This window comes from Lissotriton helveticus, chromosome 2_1 (assembly GCF_964261635.1).
Source record: "Lissotriton helveticus chromosome 2_1, aLisHel1.1, whole genome shotgun sequence".
NCBI lineage: Eukaryota > Metazoa > Chordata > Amphibia > Caudata > Salamandridae > Lissotriton > Lissotriton helveticus.
This window is the reverse complement of record NC_136059.1, coordinates 1,636,193,064-1,636,217,010: the sequence shown is the minus strand read 5'-3', so window position 1 is coordinate 1,636,217,010 and position 23,947 is coordinate 1,636,193,064. Positions and strand designations below refer to the sequence as shown.

The 23,947-nt window shown below is 44.3% G+C and overlaps 1 protein-coding gene across 1 annotated transcript in view; it reads left to right on the top strand.

Annotated features, from left to right (window-relative positions):
- Positions 1-23,947, top strand: part of LOC144820295 (calcium uniporter regulatory subunit MCUb, mitochondrial-like) — a 290,551-nt gene that overhangs the window by 559 nt on the left and 266,045 nt on the right. The window lies entirely within an intron of this gene.

Genomic DNA, 23,947 nt, shown 5'->3' with positions numbered 1-23,947 from the left:
TAAAATCACATTTCAGAAACTCGAGCCTTCAGAGTCTAAAGAAGTGACATTTGAGAAAAAGATTATTGTTTTGACCCCCCCCAATTTTTTTCTTATCTGTGATACTTTATAAAAGTAAATTAGCATTAGAAGAGTCCAACGTTGAGGTGTAGTGCATGTCAGGGAGACACACTGCTTGTCTCAAGGCGTCAGTGCACAATGGTGTGCGACTCTCGCACCCAACAATTAGACTGTCTCCATTGTCTGAGACTCGGTGTTTGGTCCATGTTGTGAGTTTTGAGTTCCACAGGAGACCTACGCGGAGTTCCAATGTGTGAGGGTGACATTCAGTGTGTAAATCTGTGCACAGAGGTTTGAGACGTGTAAACTCACTGCATGACCCTGTAAACCATGAGTTGGAATGTACTCTGGGGTGAGACTCCGACAGTCTCCAGTCGATGAGACTTTTCCCCAGGTGGGAGAACTGTGAGTGAGGCGTTACACTGTAACAAGGGGCTGTTAAAGCGCACTAGAAGGTAGTGTGTGCTTTTGCGAAGCAGCATCATATTTTGAGGACTACCCACTATTTTGAACGCACTTTATTTGGCACTGCACGCTGAAATGCCTCTGCGCGCTTAAATAATAGATGAAGGCAGATCAGAGTTCTTAATCCGTGTGCGAGGCGCCTTCCTGCAGCACGCAGACAAAATCCAAGCTCGTCCTTAAACTCACTCAGTGCACTGTGCGCACACCCACTCCAGTGGGCTCCGTGTGCACAAAATCCTGGAATGTCCCAAACTTTGCATCTAAGTATTTCCAACCGAGGAGTTACAGTTGTTGCTAGTCGGGCGGGCCTTGTTATGCTTCTCCCCCCCTGAGGAAGGAGGCGCCGCCGGAATGTGCCCCTTGGAATGCCATCCAGGGATGCGGGCCTGTGTGCGGAGAGCTCGCGCTGTTGCTTCCTGCACACTTCCTGCTTTGAAACCCAGTTATAGGCTCGCGTCACATCTATGCCTTCACTTTTCTTGATTTAGTTTTAGATGCCCCGAGGCCCAACCACAGAACCGGAAGTGACATTTTAGCTGGCGCTTCTGCTCTCCGGCAGTGTTGTTTTCCTCAGTCCACAAACCGATGATTCATCAGAAACGTTGAAGGCGATGAGTAATAAGTTTTTTTTAATGAGAATTTAAGCCTTGCTTCCAAATTCAGGGTTGGAAGGGGCGGATGATTTGAATGCAAATGAGAAAATGAAGCTCATTATTACGCTCAATTCCTGTGGCTTTTTAAAAGGACGTGCAGGAAAATGCACCTTTAAGGGCCTCTCGGATGTTGAGGAACTTTTTTTCTTTTGTAAAACAAAAGACCCGCATCCTAAAATATGGTTGAGAGAGATGAAACAGTGTAACATGCTGGAGGTAAAGTACAGCGAGGCCAAAGACCATTGGAGTAGTGTTCCTTGTTAGCAATCATATTTCATGTTGTTTACTTTGGGCGAGGCAGGGCAGTGGCCAAAAGACACATGTGCTTAGCATAAAGAGCAACTTTAAAGACAAATCTGCACTAATAGGATAATTAAGTGCCTGGCTAAATGTCCCTTACAAAACTACCCGTAACATTACACACTACTCGCCTTCCCTCCTAAATCACCATCCACCTTGGCCCACGAGCCCTCATCTCGTTTGGACCACACAGCCCAACCTTATCACCTGTTCTGTCTACTTCCTGACATCAATATCCATCTACCCCAAAAAGGTCTATAATAAAAGTCCAATAACCCTCAAATTTCATAGCCTGCTCAGCTACGACAATTGACCGATCCCTGCCTAGCAGTCCAGAGACTTCTTCCCAAAACTCCTGGAGGATAGGCAAGAAAGGCTATGCTTGCGCCCGCCCAGACCTTAATTTTCGTTGTCTAGCAGGCAGAAATGCATACCCTGAGTCCAAAAACGCATAAATGACAGTTTCTAAAACACTGTAATTTTGAGACTAAGAGTGATTTTGAGGTTACATCTCTTATCCTTCCATGGTAGAAAACCACCCTCATCTAAGTTATAAAGGGGGTCATGATCCTGGCAAAACGTAATGCAGATATGATGTTTGTGACCTTTCTGGCGTGTTTGCAAATCTGAGTCTCTACACTGTGGGGATTTTCTGTATATCAGGCGATATCTGACACCAGCCGTAAGGGCCTTGAAAAAGATCAGGATAGACCGAAACGTCTCAGCAGGGTAACGCTAACTAATCTGGACCAGAATAAAGAGCCTACATATTAGGAAATCATCCATGTCTCATAAGTTTAATTGAAAATGCAAAAAAATGCATTAAAAAATGACTTACATTTGTTTTTGTTTTTTCTTTTAAATGGCTCAATTTTCTTCTTTAAAAAGTAGTATGGGAGTATGTTTGTTTTTTGTTGAATTTCTGTTAGTTCCAGTATAGCTTTGTGGAGGAGGCAACGCTTGAAGACGTTATATCTTGGCCCAAGAAGAATACAATATAAACATAAGGAGAAGCAAGCAGAATTGTGATGCTTCACTTCCTTAGTCTAGTCCTTCGTTTAAATGCATATTTGCAATACCTTACAAGTAGCACACCTAAGCTTGACAGAGCATAGAGGGCATAGCATGATTGCTCAGTGAGTTAAAACTTTCCAGTAGTGATCTGAAAAATGAGTTACAACCATGACCAGGCAGACTCAGCCTTCCATCCTTTCGAGGCAGGGCTGTTCAGGCCCACAGGGCCATCAGGCGTTTCCCAGGATACACTGGAGGCTGTTTTTTTTGAAGAAAGAGGGAACACTGATGTTGCCTCTGCTGCTTTCTCGGGTGCTCCCTGTTAAGTGCAGCAGGGATGAGAGAGAAGGAAGAAAGTGATGCTGGTTTGAACATTTTTGCCATATCAGCTTTTGGTTCCCCGTCCAGCCCTGTTCTGAGGTCAGTAAGTGGTGTACCATTGCATTGTATAATCGTTTTGTTAGAAACCATATCCTCGAATGCCTATTGGATTCTGAAAGGGGTTATTGACAAAAGAAAAAAATTGTAGGCGGGGTCACAGTCAGCCAGCTAGATGTTCCTCTGCAAACTTGAGTTGAAGCAAGTTGTAGAGAGAAGACAGGACTCAAATGTATACCCTAATGTACACAATTTTCTAGTATAAGTCACATTGTAAGTTTTTCGGTGAACTCAAGCAAGTGCCTAGCTGAGCTCATGAGAACAGGAGAGAGTGTTCATCATCTAGTATCAGTAATATAAACAGTGTTCAGCTGAGCAAGGTCATCGTGACTTTTCACCCCTCACCTCGGGCATCAAAACACAGAAGCAGCTCCAGTTCAGAGATGGGCGCTTCATTTTGGCAATATTAGCATGACCGAGAAAACAAATTCTGAAACTGGCTAAAGTTACCCCAATATGTGCAAGTTTGTTTTTAAGTTTGGGACTTTGAGTGTTTAGCCATGCAACAGTTGATGTTGTTGCACCAAGGATATTGTGCTGCATAACTAAATACTCCTAAGGTTCCAAAAGCGAGACCTATTGGCTAGGCCAATGCTTGTTAGGCTTTTGCAAATAAACATCTGTTTCTAGAAGCTTCAGAAATGTGGTATGAAGCATTAAGTTATTGTTATAGGTGACCTTGTTCATTTTTAATAATAGCATATTTGGTTCCTATATTGTGATTTTGGAAAATAAAGAATATGGTGGTTGATGAACCTGTGTGGGCCTTTTTGCATCTATAAGAGTTCCTATTTTTTTACTGACGATCTATAAAATATGTATAACACGAGAGCTGCCTCTTTGTAAATAATCTACTAATATTTGGGTATGAAAAATGGTGAAACATTAAAATTATTAAAATTGTAAAAAGTATTTTCTCATTAAATAACATTTGAAAAGGCGAGTGGGTGTTATATTCCCAGAATGAGCCAATACAGTCATTGGCATGTACACTAGCCTTTTAGGCCACTTTAACCCGAGGCCCATGGTCTAGTGCACATACGTCTGCCCTAGCATAGTAGAAAGCAGAGGCCAAGACTGGTAGATTTACTGCTGTGTGAGATGGATGTTGAATACTGGCTCACCGCCTCCAGCAATCTCATTTTGCAGAGCTGCAGGTTCCCATGGCCACCTTGTCCCAGATAAGGCGTGCAATTATGCTGTAGAAAGGCGACTGCCCATATATTTTCGGCGTGCATGGCAAGTTTTTGATTTGAAAGTGAAATAGATTGCAAGGTAAACGCGTGAAGCAAAAGAAACGTAATTGCAACTACATATATGTGCAGAGTATCCGTCTTTTTTTATTTACATTTTTGCTGCCACTTGTCACTAGGCTATTATGCAAATATACCAGCGCTTTAATGCGAAGAGAGGGTATTTTGAGCGAATCGTTCTTGGAACATGTTCCTGCTATAATCCTGTCATGCAACCCCATTAAACCCACAGTAGTTAAGAGGGGATAATTATGTGCGCCACTCCTTTAAGTCAATGTCAGCGCTTTCTGTTGCTCGCAACTGTTAGTCTGGGTCAATAATTCACATTAATATTCGAAGTAACACAAACACACTTCCTTTGAGATTTGAAGCAGCAGTGGAGAAACCTCGCTCTTGAGTCCTATGACCTTTGCGAAGGCTGCCCATTTGACCTGCTGCGCCCTGATATTCGTATGCCCCTCGACACCTTCTTAAAACCTATTTTCGGGACACGTGCAAGGCGCCCTACACCTTCCATGTACCCCCGTTGGGTAGTAGATCGTGGCAGGTCTGTTCAGGTTACACAGTAGTGTATCTTCGCACATTTGGACACGTTGCGGAGAACTGCATCTCAATAAAAAAACACAAATATTCGATATTGTTGCATCTGTGTGGAGCCGACAAGAAGTAAACGTAAGCTGAGAGCAACTATACTTGTAGCAATCATTTGGTGACATTTATTTTCTTTGTTTAGTATATATTTCAGAGCTCAGCAATGCTTTTAATATTACTTTTTATATATTTATTTCTGGAGGAGCTTTGTAAAGCCTTGGTGCACAGCGTGTATCCTTCCATGGCGGAAAAGGATGTGAGGACAAGCAGTTTTGGCTAAAATAGTCCCCTCCTTCCTCTTGTTCAATATATGCTAATGAGGAGTTCTCTACAGAAAATGTGCAAAGCTAAATAATAGTATATGCCTGGTTGCTTTTTGCATAGAACGGGGTAGTAGAAATTGAACGCTTGTACAACTGGTCACTCTAACGCTCCCTACTTCTTACACAGGCCTTCTTTGATGCTTAAGTATGCCTTGCAGGATAAACAGACACAAGATTACATGCCTAAAGTGCATTGGTATGTAATTAAATAAAATGTGTTCTGCTTTGAGTACATTCTTCACATCTCTGTTTTGAGCACCGCCAATATTTCCACCATTTTCTCAATTTTAAAATAATCTAGTAACGTACACCTGTATGTGGTGATTGTTAATGCTCCCCCTTTCCACCATGAGCTAAATTATCATAATAACTTAACTTTATGGATTAGGTGTCCCTTTCTCTAGCGATGTAATTGTAAGTGGAGTCCAGGCCTCAGGTTGCATGTAAGTCTGAGAGTGCAGTTCACCAGTACTGAAGCTAGTGGGTGCTGCAGGTGGTATTATGGTGTTGAGCCGTCCTTGTGTGGCATTTCATGGTGTGGCCTGATTGTAGGAGTGTCTGTAGAGTAAGTCTGCAAGTGTGGTGTACATGAGAATGTTTGAGTGCGAGTCGGGATAAAGTGGGTACTGCTAGGAGTTCTGCCATAGGGCTGCTGGAGCAAATCAGAGTAGCTGATCTGAGATAGAGATGGGTGGCTCTCCCCGGCAGATATCCTGTCTGGCTTAATGCACCAGGGTGGTGATTACCTTGGCCAGCCTGGTAGTCAGTATCTTGGCTAATATATTGTTCTATGTGTTCAGGAGGGAGATAGTCCTGTACAAGACACAATGGTCTGTGGGTTTATTGTGCTTGGATATCACAACTATGATGGCACGATTCAACTCCGGCGGAAACTTCTCCTTGTCTCTAGCCGCCTGATACATATTCTTGAGTTGTGGCTTGAGGGCATTTAAACAAATCCACCAGGGGGCAATTGGCTCCTGGCACTTTCCCAGAATTCATAAGCGGTCCGACTATTCCTTGCTCTGTATAACTTCTTGTGGTATTGTGTGAATGCCTCTGCTATATATTTGTGAGTTCAACCCAGCTCCCACATTCCAGTCTTCACTTCTGCCACCCATCTCACCTCCTACTCTCTTCTACCCTGCCGTGCCAGAAGGTAAACTGTCTTATGCCCAGATTCTTATAAGTGCGTTGAGAGGTAGTATTTGCGGGCGACGTTCTGAGTGAGATTACAATATTGTTCCCTTATCACCACTAGCTGTAAATATATATCTTAGTCCCCAGTTCGAGTACAGTCTTTTTCTAACTCGGGGAGCCTCTTCTCCAAGTCCTGCACTTGTCTTTCTTTGCGTTTCCTCTTGAGGGCCATCACATTTTGGGCCTCCTCTTTGAGTATAGTCTTATAGGCTTCCAAGATCGTGACAGAGGAGCCCACTGACCCCGAATTTTCATCAAAATACTACTTGGACGCACTCTATAGGGCTTGGACGGTTTCCCCCATCTTGCGATGCCCCTGGTTCCAAGCTCCACATATTGACCCTGACTTGGCTCTGTGGACCTAGTGTGACCTGGAGCGGTGAGTGGTCTGAAATGCCGTATGCCAAATATTTCACCTTCCACACCCATTGAATTTGTAATGCTGGGATAAAAGTTCAGTGTCCACTGGGGATGAGATTTGCAGGTAGAGTTGAGTGACATTCATGTAGAAATTATATGAAATATCTGCTTTTTTGTGGATAAAGGCACAATATTCCATAAAGATGCTGTAGAGTGTGGATGGAAGAATCGATCCTTGAAGGACTCCCTGGTGCACGGGGCAGTGGTCAAAGAGAAAGCTAGGTAGTTTAGCATGTTGGTGTCGAATTTGAATCACACAAACTTGGTAGAGGGACCAGGCGAGGAGGTTTTTTCCACAATGAAAAATGCTTTCTAAGTTTGGGCAAAAAATAGAAAGGAATAGTTTACATTTGCATTACAGGTTGCATTTCCACATTGTTTAGCTGTGCACTATGTACGATTTCCCATTGGAGAACCAGCAGCCTTTGCAAAACTCACATGACATTACCATCACTAAGCCTGCAAAGTTGCCCCTGTAGCAGCTTTCCAGGCTTATTACTGCTGAGTTTTGTTGTTACCTATGAGGAATAGTATTTGTACGTGTGCAGATTTAAAATTCCTTTTATGAATTGAGAAATGGCATTAACCCCGCGGGCTAAGCCATACATGCTGTTTTCACTTAAGGTAAAGACCGCTTGCTTAACCGCCCATATGCATGGTTAAGGCATTCAGTGGTTTAGTTGCAGAGACCGGAAGGAAGACCAGAGAGAGGAAGGGTCGGACTTGGGAGGAGATCATGGCTTGGAAAGTACGGCTTGGGGTGGAAATTCAGAGGGGAGGGAGTAGTTTTTATTGGGGGAATAGTTTTACAGCTCAGGGCAGGGGCCGATTTTGTGCTCAAGGCATGGGCTGCAGTTGGGGTTGTTTTTTGGGCCTTGGGCCGTTTTAAGGCTCAGTGCGGGGGCAGGCATCGGGGTAGTTTTTGAGGGTCTGCTGGTTTCGGGCTCAGGGCGTTGGGCAGGCGTCGGAGTAATTTTGAGGCCTGGGCTATTTTAGGGCTCGGGCATGGGTCAAGAGGGTTTTTTGGGCTGGGTCGGGTTTTAGGGTTGGGGAGTTGGAGAGTTTTTAGGGCTGTGGCAGGTTGCATAGCAGGGCTGGGGATCGTGTTTAGGGCTCAGGTTGTGGAAGGCCGGGGTAGTGTTTAGGGCTGGGGGGTCGTTGCAGTGCAAGGGGACGGTTTTAAAGAATAAGGCAGGGGGCTGGGATGTGAACTTTACTACGCATCTAACTTTACCAAGCATGTCTTTAAAACGAAATGCGTTGTAAAGGCATGCATAAAAAATGAATGCGTGGTTTAGATGCATTCGTAGTTGTGACAGCGTTGTTGAAGCACGCATGGTTTAGCCATGCAAGCTTCTGTCATACAACCGCAAATCTAATATTCTTAATGTTTTCTTCACCTTTTATGCTAGGGTTGACATCTTGTTGAAAGGACACAGAATCGATTCCAGGACTTTAATTTAGCCAATCATCATTGTGAGAATTATTATAATTGCTGGTTTTATTCGGACTAATGGTCCTGGTAGCAATCGTTGGGGAATTTAAAGTTTTAAAAAAAAAATAATTTTACAAAGTTTTATATAGTGCGAACTTGAACTTGACCCGGTATGGGTATCAAAGCGCTTTACATAGCATCAGTTGCGTTACATGAGGACACATTCATTTTTGTTAGACACAGGGAGATTGTTTTGCCCAGAATCACAGGATGTTCAGCGTCATTGCCGAGACTCTCATCCGGTTTCCCAGATTCGAGGTCGACCGCCCTAGCCTTTAGGCCAACTCCTTGTTAAACCACGTCTCAACAACGCTGTCACAACTGCGATTGCTTCTGACCCACCTATTAATTTGTTATGAATGCCTTTACCATGCATGCCTTTACAACGCATTTCATCCTGGAATTGATTCTGTGTCCTTTCAACAATATGTCAACCCTAGCTTAAAAGATGAAGAAAACATTAAGAATATCCGATTTGCTCATATGGAACATCAGGTTTGTTTTTGCTTGTATCCTGCCTCTGTTCATTGGCCCGTGCTCATGTGTGTTCTGTTTTTTTACCGGTTTATACTTTGTGCGCACCGAAAGGTACACACAGATTGAAATAACGTGACTCTTTCTGTAGCATGAAACCCCGAACTGGGCGGGGCATGTTCTTTTGCCTGGCCTGTCTCCCTTCAAGTGCCGGAGTCTCATTTTCTTGCCAAATTGGTTCAGATGTGCATGTACCTTAAGGTCTTATGAAATGGAAGACTCTGTCCCTCCTTCCAAGCCAATTACAAGGGCGGCCTCTAACCAGGGCTTGCATGAAGGAAGTAGAGATATCCCATCTTGAGGGTCCATTCATGGAATGTACAAAGACAAAAAAAAAAGAAGAAAAAAAGAAAAAAAATTACAAAAAAAAATAATCAGGAAATGGAATGTATTGTAATTCGGTATTGACATTTATTTTGTTGCCACTGGTGTATTTCGACCCCCCCCCCCTTTTTTTTAAATGAAAGAACATCGTTCATAGTACTCTAACTCTAGGGGTTTTTGAGCCAATGACACTCACCAATGATGTTCAAAACGGTGATGTGTAACTATTGTCAGCTTACAGTTTTTTAGGGCTCGGCTGAACGCGCGGAAGCGCGTCTCTGCCGAAGCTCTTTTGTCGGCATGTGTGCTTCCCAGGAGACAATCCTGGCCGCGCGCATCGCCTTTGAGGCGATTTGAAACTGGCACGCGCCGACTGGCACGCGCCGCGCTCGGCCAGGCTGTCTCCTGGGAAGCACAAACATACCCAGGCACACCTCCCCCTGCACGCATGCGGCCACACACACACGAGCGCAGACAGACATGCAGACAGAGACACTCCCCCCAGTGTCTGCCCCTACCGTTCTCAGTCCTCGACTCCGATCAAGGGGCCCGCTGGGTATGGCCGCTTCCCAATCCAGGCGGCAACCGTCGTTACCTGTAGCCGTGAGTTGGAGCTACAGTTCGTGATGAGGGCGAGGATCCTCGGCAGCGGCGTCAGGCTAATCGGTGCCGCATCAGTCTGCGGACCACCGGGGGTGCGACAATGTACCATGCTTCCCAGTGCTGCAGCGGAGGAGCACCTCCGATGCTGGTCCTCTCAGGCGCAGGAGACGTGGTCTGCTGGCGAGGTGTTGGTGCGCTGGCCGCTCGTCACCCGGGCCGCGTAGCGCGGGCCTTCCCAGTTGTAGCCAGCCTCGACGACCTCGAGCCGGGGCCGCCCTTTACGTGAGGCCGCTGCCGCAGCGCGGCGCACGACTGGCAGGCCGCGCCCACCACTGTCCGTCGCCCCCCGGGCAATCCGCAATTCTCTGCCACCAGAGTGTGAGCATGCAAATTCAGGAGCTCCTCGAAGCCATGAGGTGTCGGTCAGGCCCCCGTGGAAGCTAGCTGCGGCTGTTTGGTGCACGGCGACGAGGAGCCCGGATCTAAGTGTCCATCCTCGCCGCCATCTTGGCCACGCCCCCTTGTGTCTTTTTAAAGGTTGAGAATGCATGTGATCGTTTGGATCTGTCGGGTTTGCACACAAACAACAAATAATTCTGCCTTGATGGAAGATAAACGGTACACAGTATGTCTCTTGAAGATTTCCCACCTTTCCAAATGCTTCATGGGGATAACCTGTATTTGGAAAGCTTTTCATAGCCTCCAGGGAAGGTCAAAGTAGTCTCTTTGGAAACAGTGCCAATCTTAGTATGAAATGACATCCTCACTGGTGGTGTTAATTCTAATGTGTGTGTCTGCTACCTCCGGCTTCGCTGGGCAGCCCCGAACTCCTTGTTGCTGCTTGATCTGGGAGTCCTTGGGGCCGCCCCGACCCCCTGTTGGTCCTGAGTTCTCTGCCGCGCTCCGGGCTCCTCTCTGCGGCTGCAGCCCTCTGCTCTCTGCCCCTGACCTCGGCCTCCCTCGGCTCGCACACTCCCCGATCCCTCTCTCAGACCCCGGAGGTCTCCGCTCCTCCTCCTTCTCCCGGCCCGCACTTCCCTCCTCCACAACTCATCCCTCTCCCCTGATTTGGACGTCCTTTTCCAGGACACCCCTCCCCTCCACCTCCTCCTCCTTCTCTCGGTCTCACCACCCCACCGGCGTGGCTAGGGGGCGGCGAGGGGGGCGGTCCGCCCCAGGTGGCACTATATTGAGAGTGGCGGCTGCTTCCATGCAGTGGCACACACTTGGCAAAGAGCTGCTGGCACGCAGTATTCATAACTGGACCTGACCCTCCACTGCCCACACCCGAGACTGTGTGTTTGTTATGGGGTGAGTGAGAAAGAATCATGCAGCTGCAGCATGGGCATTATTAATGAATGGTTCCCTCTGCAGTCGTGCAAGTGTACCTCATGCACAAAGAACATGTACAGTATGCACAGTATCAGTGCCCGCCTCCGTCAGCATTAGTGCAAAATAATGCAGAGACCATTGAATTGTAAATGCTTGTTCTATAACTGTAACCGAGTATTTAGTTCAGGGGAGGGAGAGAACGGGAAAGGCGTCAACAGAGCGGCCCCACGTTCTTGCAAATTTGATTCCAGAGAATGAAATAGTTCAGTTCTGTATGATTTGGTTAGCCAGCAAGGCCTTGGGGTGGGTGCAGATATCTCGGAAACGGTCGGGCAAAATGATAACAGAATTATGGGAAGCGAGACACCATAATGAAATTATGAATCAAAATAAATAACTACAGAGTGCAGCTAAATTACTTTACAAAGTGTAAGCCATGCGAAGAGTCCAGATATTCTGCAAAGTCCACAGTATTTGGAGGCTAAAGGCGCATTTCACATTGATTTCTTTTGGTGCAAACTAGGATATGCCTGTCACAGCAGTTAAGTATGTGTGTAGAGGCAGGAGGCTAGATTCTGGGCGCTTAGTGTGGACAGGTGCCCTCGCCGCGTGCCCTTGAGGAGCACTGCATAGGCCGCTCAAGACACTGAGAAAGCGGATAGTAGGGGGTGAGCCTCCAGGGGAGTTTGCAGATGCTTCCTGCCCCATCATGTTGGAGGAGAGAAGGTCTGGTGCCTTCCAGCAGGGTAATGATCCCAAGTTAAGGAGGTCAGACCAACTAGGCAAGGGGGTTGGCAGACATCTGACTCGGGCATCTGCTAACCCCTATGCTCGACCAGTTATCATAACCCATCAAAAAAGGGTCACTCGCCTCAGATTATTTTTCCCATCTAGAAGAAGGTAAAACGTAGTCCAAACTCTGCATTTTATTAACCACATCTTCCCCATATATTTAGAGCCCTTCCAAGAAATGCGCTCCCTTTGCCAGTATGTGACCACATTGGTGATCACATACAGTGTGGCTCTTGTTTGACAGATAGGATGCTGTGAAAAAACTGAAGGATCCAAGAACAGTCGGTAGATTTTTATTTTTATTTTTTAGGTAGAATATAGAATATTAGCGAAAAATTAAGCAAATGCACAATCCCTGTCAAAGGAAGCTAAAATAAAACATCTGCCCTTACAAGTAAAAGGAATGGTCTAGTGAATGGAAAACTGCCTTAATTATCATTTTCCACACAAGTACTTTCAAAACTAAGGACCTGTTCTCTTTTGAATAGTGTAAATCTACTGGACTGTATTTTTGACCTTTATTGGTATGGTTAAATGTCTTGTAATCGACTGTGCAGTTAACACTGCTACCTGGCTCTTTACTCCACATAATAATTTCTGTAAAAATATTTGGTATTATTTTTCTAAATTTTTTTTGTTTATAAAATGTGATGCTAAATATGGAATGTCAGATGCTGTGACGCCCCGAGGGACCTTTCTTTTGAATTGTTTTTAAAAATAAAAATAATACATATAACCACAACCAGGAAGGATACCTGGCGTCGTCGTATTATTAAAAATGGTCTTGGGGCAAATAGATGTTGGCATACTTTTCTTTTCATCCCTGGGGCTCCTTTTTTAATATTGAACATAGTCCTTTTTTTGCTTCTGCGTGACCCCAAGGAGACGGGTGCTTTCCCTCATTTATGTGAGGGTGTGACCCTATGCAAATTAGGATATGATTTTGCCCCTACATCAGCACTATATTACAGACAAAAGCACTGGCTCAGTGAGGCTGATGGCACGTACACTGGTTGTGTGCCAGGTAAGAAGTTGCACACAGTCAGTGCGCCCCCAAGAGTAATGGGGATCCCAGGTTTCCCCTAGCATTCTCCTGTAGACCGGTGTAGTCAGGCATTGCACCTGACTATGGAGGAACCCCCCTTCTCAATGTGCTGCCTCTGCATTGAAAGGCTAATTAGTCCATCCTTTAATGCTGCTCTGTCCCAGTACAGAAGCGTGTTCACGTCTGTACTGGAGACCGTACATTTTTAATGTAATATGGTGCTCTGCCCATACTCATTTATAAGTAATGTGTGAGATTTTTGTAAAGGATTCTTGCTTGCTTGCTTGTTTGAGGGAGAGCCAATTTATATTGGCCAAAATTGGGAATATGTGGCTGAATTTCCTAGACTGATATCTGCACCAGGTGGACCCTGCCCTATTTGGCAGGGATAGTTGCCATTAAAAGTAAAATGGTGCTAGTGGCCCTATCACACGTGTTCTGCATAACCAATAGTCACTAATCCAGATGAGTCTGTAGTAGCCAGAGCTTGCTAGTTTGAAAGACCTGTGGTTGGTTGAGGTATGTGCCAACTCTGCTGGACCAAATCCATCACAAGGTATCCTCAAGCTCCCCGTGGTATCAGAAAAAGTCAAGGATTCAAGGATTTTTGTTATGACTTTAAGCTCTAACAGAATGTTGGTCTATTAGAATGTTTATCTTTGTTGCTTGATGTGTTGTCCCTTTGAGGGCAGTTGTAATTTAGCTGGCCCGAGGCAACATCACCATTGTAACCATTAAACTTGAAAAGAAAATCTGGCTCCTTACTATTTATTACAACAATGTTTGTACTTATTTTGCTTCAGTGATGCGCCACCACTGTTCCCATTTTAAGGTGTTTAAAAGAACTTGTTAGTCTCTGGTTCCCTATAATTCAGACGTGCTAGATGACTGAAGCGGTAGAACAGCCAAAAGAGGTCCTGTCCCTTAGGATGTCTTGATGGCGACCTACAGTGAGGTATCTTCTGGGTGTTGCTACTGAGCTTCTACATCAGCTTCTCTCTTTCCTCTGCTGCACGTGCCAAAAAGTGAATGAGTTATTCAGTGTTGTACCAGGGGGGATTGCCAGTTGTGGTTGTTAGGCCAGGTTGTTAAGCCACCTTTTTGAATGGAGTTAGTTGGTCTGAAATATTGATGCACTGCAACCTTTCAGAAGAGTTATGAAGGAAACTGAGTGACATGAACCCTACATAGGCACCAGTTCCATGTTAATGTCGAATGTAACCTTGGCCCATCAGGAAGCATAGAAATCATGTATTTTTCTAATTGAGCACTCATTCCGGAAGCAGAAGGGCTACATTTGCATTTGGGTGAAGACCATCCTTTGCGGGGTTCAGAATTTGCTCATATGTGGCTTCCACTTATATACAATATCCACAAAATGTGCTCTGATTAAAGTTTTTGAAAACAGGAAAACCTAGCTGTTGTGAATCATTCTCTCATGGGTAACTACAAGCTTACTCGAGATGAAATCATCATCAATTGTGATTTAAACTGTGAACTATTTAAACCCTTCAGCCACTGGTAGCAAGTGCTCCTAAGGTATTCCACTGCCTTAATCCAGGAAGCCTATAAATGCCCCACAGAGATGTGCGGCACTAAGCAGGCAACAGAAGTCTATGAGCCTGTGGAAGTTGAAAATTCTGATGTAAATTTAACCTCCTAATAATTGTGTTGTTGTTGAATAGGGCAATCTCTGGGTGGGGTGGGAGGATCCCCATGCAGGACATTGAGCAGAGACTTGCTCCAGTTGATTTTATACCCAGAGTTTTTCTCCACGTTCTTTAAAATGTTAAGAACTACATGAAGCAATGTTTTCGGAGAGGCAAGATATAGGAGAATGTTGTCAGCATACAAAGAGATACGGTCCTCCAACACCTCCGTCCACTTAAGCCCCCTGATCATTGGATCTTTGTGTATCCATGCCGCTAACGGTTCCAAGGAGAGAGCGAAGAGCAAGGGCGAGAGTGGACAGCCCTGCTGAGTCCCCCGACTCAGGGTGAATATATCTTATTTCTTGTTGTTAACTACTACTTGCGCCAGAGGGGCCGAGTAGAGGAGCTTTACCCATCCGATGAAGCCGGGGCTGAAGCCCAACTACTTGAGGACTGCAAATGGGATGGCCATTCGATAGTATCAAACACCATTGTGGCATCCAGTGAGATCACAATCACGTCTTCCTGGATCATGTCCAGTCATCCCAGCATGCCATGTAACCTACGTAGGTTTAAAGCTGTGTTCCGATGGGGCACGAAGCCGGTTTGATCTGGGTGTACCAATTTGCATATAACCGCTGTGTTCCGATGGGGCACGAAGCCGGTTTGATCTGGGTGTACCAATTTGCATATAACCGGTGTCAGCCGCTTTGCTAGTAGCTTAGCTAGGATTTTAGGTTCTGCGTTTAAAAGGGAGATGGGTCTATAGGCTGAGCATTCGTCTCGGTTTACCTTCCTTATGCATAGTGACCAACGTTGCCACCCTCTGGTCATGTGAGAGTTGACCCCGTTCTCTGCTTTCCTTGAACATGGCTTTAAGATGAGGGGCTAATTTATCTGGTTTTAATTTGTACAGCTCAATTGGTAGCCCATTAGGACCTAGGGCTTTGCCTGGTTGGAGGTTCCTTATCGCCTGTGCTATTTCGTCATCTGTGAGAGCACTGTCTAATGTATGTCGTTCCTCGGCAGACAGAGTAGGTTGAGCGATATCAGCGAGGAGTGCTGTTGAATCTTCCTCTGGTAAGTCCGAGCCGCTTTGATATACCACTTTTTAAATGATCTGCAAATTCGTTAACTATGGCCTGGGGATCTGATATTATGTCACTGGAGCGACTTTGAGTTCTGCGACTAGCCTACTTGCTCTATCTTTCCGATCCAACCATGCAATCAATTTCCCTGTTTTGTGTCCCTGATGTTTTATAACATTTTTAAGAAATGTCTGCACTTGCAAGCCTATGGTCTGCTGATGAGCTGTCCAGCTTTTCCATTAATGTCTTTCCTTGCAAGCCCCCAGCGAGCATTTCTGTGTATCTGAGAGTTTAGTTATGTCTTCAAGGTGGCGCGTGGTAAAAGGTTGTAATGCTGGTATTGATATTGAAATTTTACATTTGTTCCACTACCTATTTGTTGCAGGGAGAAAAAATAATGTACTTCTTTACTTTGCTGCCTTGTTTGTAACGCAAATGAAGATTTATATCTGCCTTTCTCTCATTCAAGATACAATTCCTTAGGGTGTCAACATTCTTTAATGTACATCTTGTCCTGTGTGTCCTTGGTGGGACATGATGCCAAAGCCTTTCCTTGGCTGCTTTGCCTCTTTACTGTTTGTTTTTGAGTGACACATCTCATTTGACTGTTCCCGTCTGTCAACTGAAAGCTGCTCTGTCGCATCAGAAATGCAGAGAGCATGAAAGCTCATTTGTAAATGACGAACAGATTAGAGCTCAGTATTTATAACTTTACTGTTATTTAGTCCTATTAATCGTGAATGTTTTGCAGCTCCTGTCAGCGGCTGGCAGTCTGTAGTAGGTAGATAAATACTGCGCCGCAGGCTTGCATTTAAGATGGCAAAAAATCTTCTGAATCCATAATGTTATTTTTTTTCTTGACATTTGTTTTGTTAGATTGAATGTTTGATGGCTTTGGCTTAAGTGTAAGAAACTGCTGAATGACAACAATAGAATATGTTTTTTGTGGGTAACACGTTGAAATAGCAAACACGTAATTAACTATTACACGTATTCTTTGAATGTTGAAGTTCACATGTTTATTATCCTTGTTTATGTTTCTTAGGTCTGGCTTCAAAGGGTAAGAGTAAGGATTTTTTAGCTTGGATTATGTGCATATCACAGGTTTATATGGAGGTTCATTATTAGCGTTTTCTGTCAATCCAGTGGCTATTCATAATCCTACCAGCAGATGATATTTGATGGAGATGTGAACTCAGTGGCCCATTCTTCCTCTTATAAAAGAAATTGGTTTGTATTTTATTCACTTATTTCACTTTTCTGAATCCTCAGCAGCAAAGACCAATTTTCAGCACTTCGGCCTAAAACAGAATAACAATCTCTGAGTGGACAGAGAGGGGCAGCCAAGTGGTTGTAGAGTCCCTTGTTGCTTTTGTAATTAGAAAACCTTTAGGATCATATTGCTGTCCTTCATCATCAACGTAATTATTACTTTTTCACATGATCCTCTTTATTCGGAGTAGAAGAAGGAATGACAATACTGCACATCAGGGTGAGCTGTTGTAAGAGGAAATAATGTCTTCTGTTGCTTACTTAAAATTAACGGTGGAGTAGGTTTGAGCTGGTAAGCATTGTGTTAAAAAATAAGTAGTTCAGAACCAGGCTGCATATTTGGTTTGAAGGGGTTCTCTGTACACTGATGCCTGCCTGCTCTTGTACTACCCTTCATTAGTTTGCAGTTTGGGAGTGTTTCCAATTCAAAGGTTTTTTTGCCTGTTGCAGAAGTCTCTGTAGGGATGGACGCCAACATTATCAAGAAGCACATAAAAAGTTATCCTCCCTCCTTTCTTCATCAGCTAATCAAACAAATGGCTCAAAATGTATAAGTAAGAAAGCAGATCGGAGCTTCTCCTTTTGTTCTTCCGGTATCTGGAACTCCCACCCATCACGTTTACATATTATCCCTTGCATCACTCTATTAACACGCCGGATTAAAATGTGACTGTTTACAAATGCATTTAAATGTCCTTAGTTTATTTATCAGGATAAAGCTCCAAGAGATTCTTGGGTGTTCAAGCGCTCTATAAAACACTATTAACATAACAGCGGAAGGAGGGCTTCAATCAGTATTGAAAAAGGTACACAGTTGACACAATTATGATTAGTGTCTTCATTAATGTTTTGTTGCAGAGGATGCTTGTTGCAAATGCAACCTGTGATTGCAACACCACTTTTGGAACATGTTCCCTTGGATCACAGGTGGATCTTCATTTGGTGAAGTAAAGATTTTTATCAATGGAGTCGCCAGGCGAGCCATAAAATTAATGACCTTGTTTGGGTCCATGCGTATAGTCTACATTTTCATAATCATATGGGGTAGGTACAAACAAAGAAGGGCAAGACGACCAAAAAATGAGACTACTTTGACCTTCCTCCCGCCTCGTAAGCATTTAATGTGCTTGAGCCACTTGAAAATGGGTTTTGATGGTGGCCTTCATGCTTCCAACTCGCTTCCCTTTTCCCTGGTTAGCATCACCGGGTCACTGGCTTTCTCTGTATTCAGTGGTCACATGAGGACCACAAGTTCCTATTTGAGTCAAAGATGATGGAGATTGTAAAGTAGGTGCATTTTTAACTCCAGAATTAAAAGATGTCCCTATATATGTCTCCTCATAGCTACAGATTAGGGCGATAAATCTGTTTCTCCTTCAGTAAGTCTTCTCATCCGTTTCAGATGATCCAGAACCAAGCATTGGACCTTGTTCTTTATCTGAAATGTATCTGAACCTGCTAAGATTACCATACTGGTTGCCACTGAAAAACCGCAATAATTTTTTTTTTTTTTAAAACACTGTCCTGTTTCAGTACGTACATTAATCTTCCAGTGTCCGCGACATAAATTCCTTGCAGTGCCGGGGAATGAGATACCTTTCAGTGTCTGGGGTTCAAATACCTTCCATTGTCTGGAACCCACACACCTTCTAGTTACTAGGACATCATTTCCTTCAAGTGTCTTGGACTCCAATACTTTCCATTTGTCTTCATCTTGAATGGCTGCCAGTGGTCGGTGTCACAAATACCTTACAGATGTCTGGGTTACTGGTGCCTTCCAGTTATATGGTTCACAAATGCCATTGAGTGGAACACCAATGTCTTTAAGTTATATGGGCTATGAATACCTTCCAGTTGCCTGGGCTATGAATGCCTTCCAATTGTCTGGGTTTTGATTTCTTCCTTTTGTCTAGGTCAAAAATTATTTACTGTTTCCTGGATCCCAAATGCCTTCCTGTTGTCTGGGTTATGATTGGCTTCCAGTTGTCTGGGTCAATAATGCCTTCCAGTTGTCTTGAACAAAAAGGTCTTCCAAGTTTCTGGGTCATGAATGCCTATGAGTGTGTCGGTCAGAAATTCCTTTAATTTTTCTTGACACACATACTTTCCAATTGTCTGGGTCTTGAATGCCTTCCAATTGGTCTGGTCACGGATGCCTTTTATTGTACATCTAGGTGACTGGGACATGAAATCCTTCACCATGTTTTAAGGTGATAGCGATGTCCATCACCTAGTGCATTGATGTCTTTTCGCTTCTAGGATGTTGATGGCTTTGGCTTTAGAGCATCCATATGGTTTAAAGGTTTGCCGTCTTAATGTAGTCTGTGTTGAGTCCATTACGGATCTCGGAAGGTAATTTCTTCTGGTGTCTGGAATGTGGATTTCGTCTGGCGATGTATCTAGTTTGGACCTTCAGCAACCTCCTTTCAGTTGAGTCTTGATTGCTGACAAAATTATCCTTGGTAGTTGAAGAGCGGAGACAAAAACGGTGAAGCAGCAGAGAGAGGGCGATGACCTGGAGGATGGCTGTCCCTGTTGTTTCTTTGTGAGCAGGAGCCATCCTCATATTACATTAATTGCTGATGAAACAGCTGCTTGCAATTATCTAAGGGCAGGTTCACTGGAATTATGCGGTAGAGGCGCACAAAATTATGCAGCAGAGTTGACCAGTTATGCAGCAAAAAAGGCAAATTATGCAGCATAATGTGGCACATTTTTAATGGTATTGCTTCGTTCATTTTCACACATGGTAATACTTTCTGGTCAAATATTTTCACCTCCAATAGTACCAGTTTCAGAACCAAATTTGAGATATAAACTGAAAGGTGACCAGTTATTAGTGTTTGGGAAAACGCTCCATCACGTCTGAACAAAGGTTGCCACGTTTTTAGTAATTTTTCATTCGTTGGAGCAGGAAGCATTTTTTGTTGCTGTTACAATCTGCAGAATATGTAGCGAATGATGGATTATGTGCCTAATGCAGCAAAACCATAACTATGAGAAAACGCAGTGGCCACAGAACCACACAATTCTAGTGGTTCTGTCTATAGGTAGTCCTTCGCGATCCTTACTGCAAAAGCAAACAAGATAATGCTTGTGAACATTTACACTCATTTAAAAAATAAACTCCAGAAGCCCTATTTACCTGAAAGTATTTGACTTATTTTACATTGGGAGTCCTGTAGGCGTTACCCTCAGTGCAGCCACCGTCCAGACCCTATGCAAAGGTTTCAAGACAGACAACCCCTTTGGGACTTAAAAGTGAGGAGCAAATTTAGTGTGTCCTGAATCCTAGGGCAAGGGGCTTTCCTATGAAGCGTTATGACCAAAAAGGAATAATGTATATAACCAGGAAAATTAGCATTGGTAAAGCCAATCGGTCTCGCTTACATTTTGGGCACTTATTAAAATATTTTTTAAAGCCAGCCATAGTAAAAACAACAAAATATTTGCTTTGTGTATACATTGCATGTATGAGATAAATACATAATGTCTGATGATTGAGAGTAACATTTGAGATGTAAAAAAGCTCTTCATACATTTCACTGAAGCATTCCATAGAAAGTGGAAAGATGCTCCAAATAGCCAATAAGGTGAGGGATTCATATTTCTGTGGGTGGAGTCTTTTGCCACTCGGTCTGTATTTCAATGCATTAGTCACAATAAATGTTACAGACAACTGCGCTCTCAGGCCAGACCTAAGAATGGCTGGGAAAAGATAGATGTCTGTTCACTTAAGAATACTTGGACATGTAGGATACTGGAGCCCAGGCAATCAAGAGCATTCGGAGATGTGGGAACATTTATTACTTCTAGTATCGGGGGTGTTGATGGCTCTCTGCTGGCTCTGTACCTTTGGACATCTGGTGTCTGAGATGTCTGTGTTTTCAGACATCTGGATCGCCACTACTATTTGATGTCTAAGGTGTTGATGTCTTCTCTTGTCCGGGATATTGATACCTTCCGGCTCCTGTGATGTCTGTGCTTTCCGATGTCTGGAGTTTGTATGTGTTAGGGCGTCAATGTTTGTGCCTCCGATGACTTCCAACTCCTGTAAAATGTTGTTGCCTGGCACTTTATGAACGGGTGAGTTAATGGTACATTTATCCCTTGCACTTGCAGTGCATCTTTTCACGCTTCATTACCTTTAGGTTTAAGAGGGCTTCCTAAACACATCAGGTTCTCTGATTTAGTGAAGTGATCTACAAAGGAGGAGTTATTCTGTGGGAGATCTTTTTTTACGTTGTGCAAGCTGATGGCGCAAGATTAATCAGGTGAGAACTCCCAGATGGAGAAATAGAGATTAAAACAAGGTATGTGGGTATCATCTTGTGGGGTCATCCTGGCGTTATCCGCATACAAATATGTGAATTGTTTATGCACAGCACTGTCCCTCGTTCGAGTTTACACTCCATTACCAATGCACGATAAACATCTATTCAGGGCATGCTAGGCGGTCAAGAAGTTAAAAACAGTATAGTCCAAGTGTAATACAGGACTGGCACGAGAGCAGACTGCTTTTATTTCCTTCGGCATGTATAACCCCTTTCTCCCTCGCATGTACTGCTCTTTTCCAGGCATTTAACCGGCTCTGTGCATCTGCCCCTAGTCGGAAGGTGTGACTGTGCTCCCTGCAGGCCCAGCCAAGAACGGCTCGACCACCAAATCCCAGGAGCAGTCGGTGCTTGGTAAGGGAAGGTCACTGCTAAGAATAACTGGTTTGTTGGATTGGAACCCCCCTGACAGCTGAGGAGACCGCTGCCAGACAAGCACCCCTGCTAAATGAGGCCTGCAAAAAAGTCAGTAACTGATCGAGCGAGCGAGTTGCTCACTGCGCGGTTCAGGTCATCTAAATGCGCCATCGCGAAATCACGTCAGCTAAAAAGGAGCTTCGCCGCGTACAAAGTAATGAGCTGTACTGCGAACAGCAGCTCCTAAATCATGCGTGGAATTCGTTTCCTGAAAACTGGTAACGCAACCTTCACTATTTAGACGTGAGTGTGAGTTAGTTAATTCCTTCCAAAAGCTGGCCAAGCACTGCTCCGGCACGCGCATTCATTGGTGCTGACGTTTGGCTCTCGATTGTAGGTTTTAAACCAGAAATTATTTATTTGAGCTAGGGAAAAACATGAAAATATATGTACATAAATATATACATATGTGTCACTAAAAAAAAAGGTGAGTGTCGTCATGGTCGTTGACATAAAAACAACAACATGTAACTGGCATTGGCAAAGGCAATAGGCCTCACTTGGCAGAGCTAATGGCTTTTGGCATTGATTTGCAGCCATGCTGTACAGTGACTATGGGATGGAGAGCACATGGACAATGGAGAGTGGGTGGGAGGGGCTAGAACAGCACAACAGAAGGTGGGTGGGAGAGGCTGGGGTAACCACATGGACAACAACGTGTGGGAAGGAGGGGCTGGGGCAAGCACACTGACTATAGAGGATTGGCATGGGAAGTACACAGACAACGGAGGGTAGGCAGGCTGGGCGGTGGCAAGTACATAGACAATGGAGAGCTTGCAGGAAGGGGCCGGCAGGAGGAAGCACTCGGTCAACAGAGCGTGGGTGGGAAGGGAGCATGGAGGGGGGAGAAGTACATGAGGGAGACAACTGGAAAACACATGCACTGTCCTAGGGAGCTTAAACAAAAAAGAAAATGTAGCGGCTGAAAAATTGAGCACTGGAAGGACTCGGTAATGCGTCATTGCTCCAGGGGAGGAGCATACAAAAGAAGCGGAAGGAAAGTCTATGGAAACTGATGTATTATAAGCAAGCAAATAAGAGGAACAACAAGAAATGTCAAGTAATCGGCGGGCTCTAAACCCACTGCACGGTAAAAAATATTTCAACAGACAACGCCTGCACTGTTTGAGGTGAGACTTGTAGACCACTAAAATGAACAAATTATAGTTTACCAAGGTAACTCTAACTTGTTCCCCGCCATGCATTGCTTATGACCTCACATATTACATCACTGAAGCCATATTAAATGATACATTTGATAACATCATAGTCCTATGCAGCATAGAGTTAGTTACTGTGTGCACACGGGTGAGTGTATAGAATGGAAATGGTGTAAGCCTTGGAGGCAGGTGTGGTTGAGAATATTAAAAGTTATATGGTGCGCTGTTTACAAACTTTTAAAGTTTGGGGTGCAAGTATTACTCCGTTTTAAGGAAAAAGTTGACCAAACATAACGTGGATTACAGAAGTATGTTTGAAAGTATGTTGTGGGTAAAAGCCAAAGTCTGTTGCAAAAAATATGTGAGATAAACCTAAGTTTCTGGTGACAATAGATTATCCACACGCGGATGTATGGGTATGTGCCCATCTTAAAACAGTGTAATACAGCGCTATTGACCAATTCTATGCTGGGAGGACGTTTATAAGGTGTGGGTAGTTATTTCCAGAACTTTGATGAAGAGTATGAGGCTTTGCAGATTGTTGAATAATGTAAAATGTAAGGGTGACCCATATAGAGATGGTTTATCTCACACTGGGCTTGTAAGTATGGCCATAAGGTTATATACCATTGTGCTTATCCCAGGAAAGTGTGTAAAGAATTTTATTAGCAAATGATAGAGGGTTGTCCATAGGACTTGGCAGAAGGTGTCATACCTGTCATCAGGGCCGGACTGGGAACCACAGAGCACCCTGGCAAAGTGCTCTGCAACTCAGGGGGAGGAGGGGGGTGGGCGAGGATGGAGGTGCCGCCGAACTCTTTGCTGGGGCTGGTTTTCGGACTATTTTGGCACAGGGACGATTTTGCAGCTATGCTGCACAAAAACGACCCTGTAACAAAAACGGCCCCCAGGGGCCCAAAACCGGCCCCCACCCGTGCGGCGCACCATGGGATTGCCCGGTGCCCGCTATGGCCAGTCCGGCCCTGCCTGTCGTCGGGTCATATGAAGTCTTTTTAAGAGGGTGATCACTTTAAAGTGAATAGAGTACAAACTTTTTTTTTTTTTTTGAAGGGTGTGTAAGGTTTAAAAAGGGTGTGGGCCCATTAAAGTCTATGGAGACATTTTGTCTAAGTGAGGGACTACCAGTAAAAAGAGGGTTATATCTACCAAATATGGGTGACT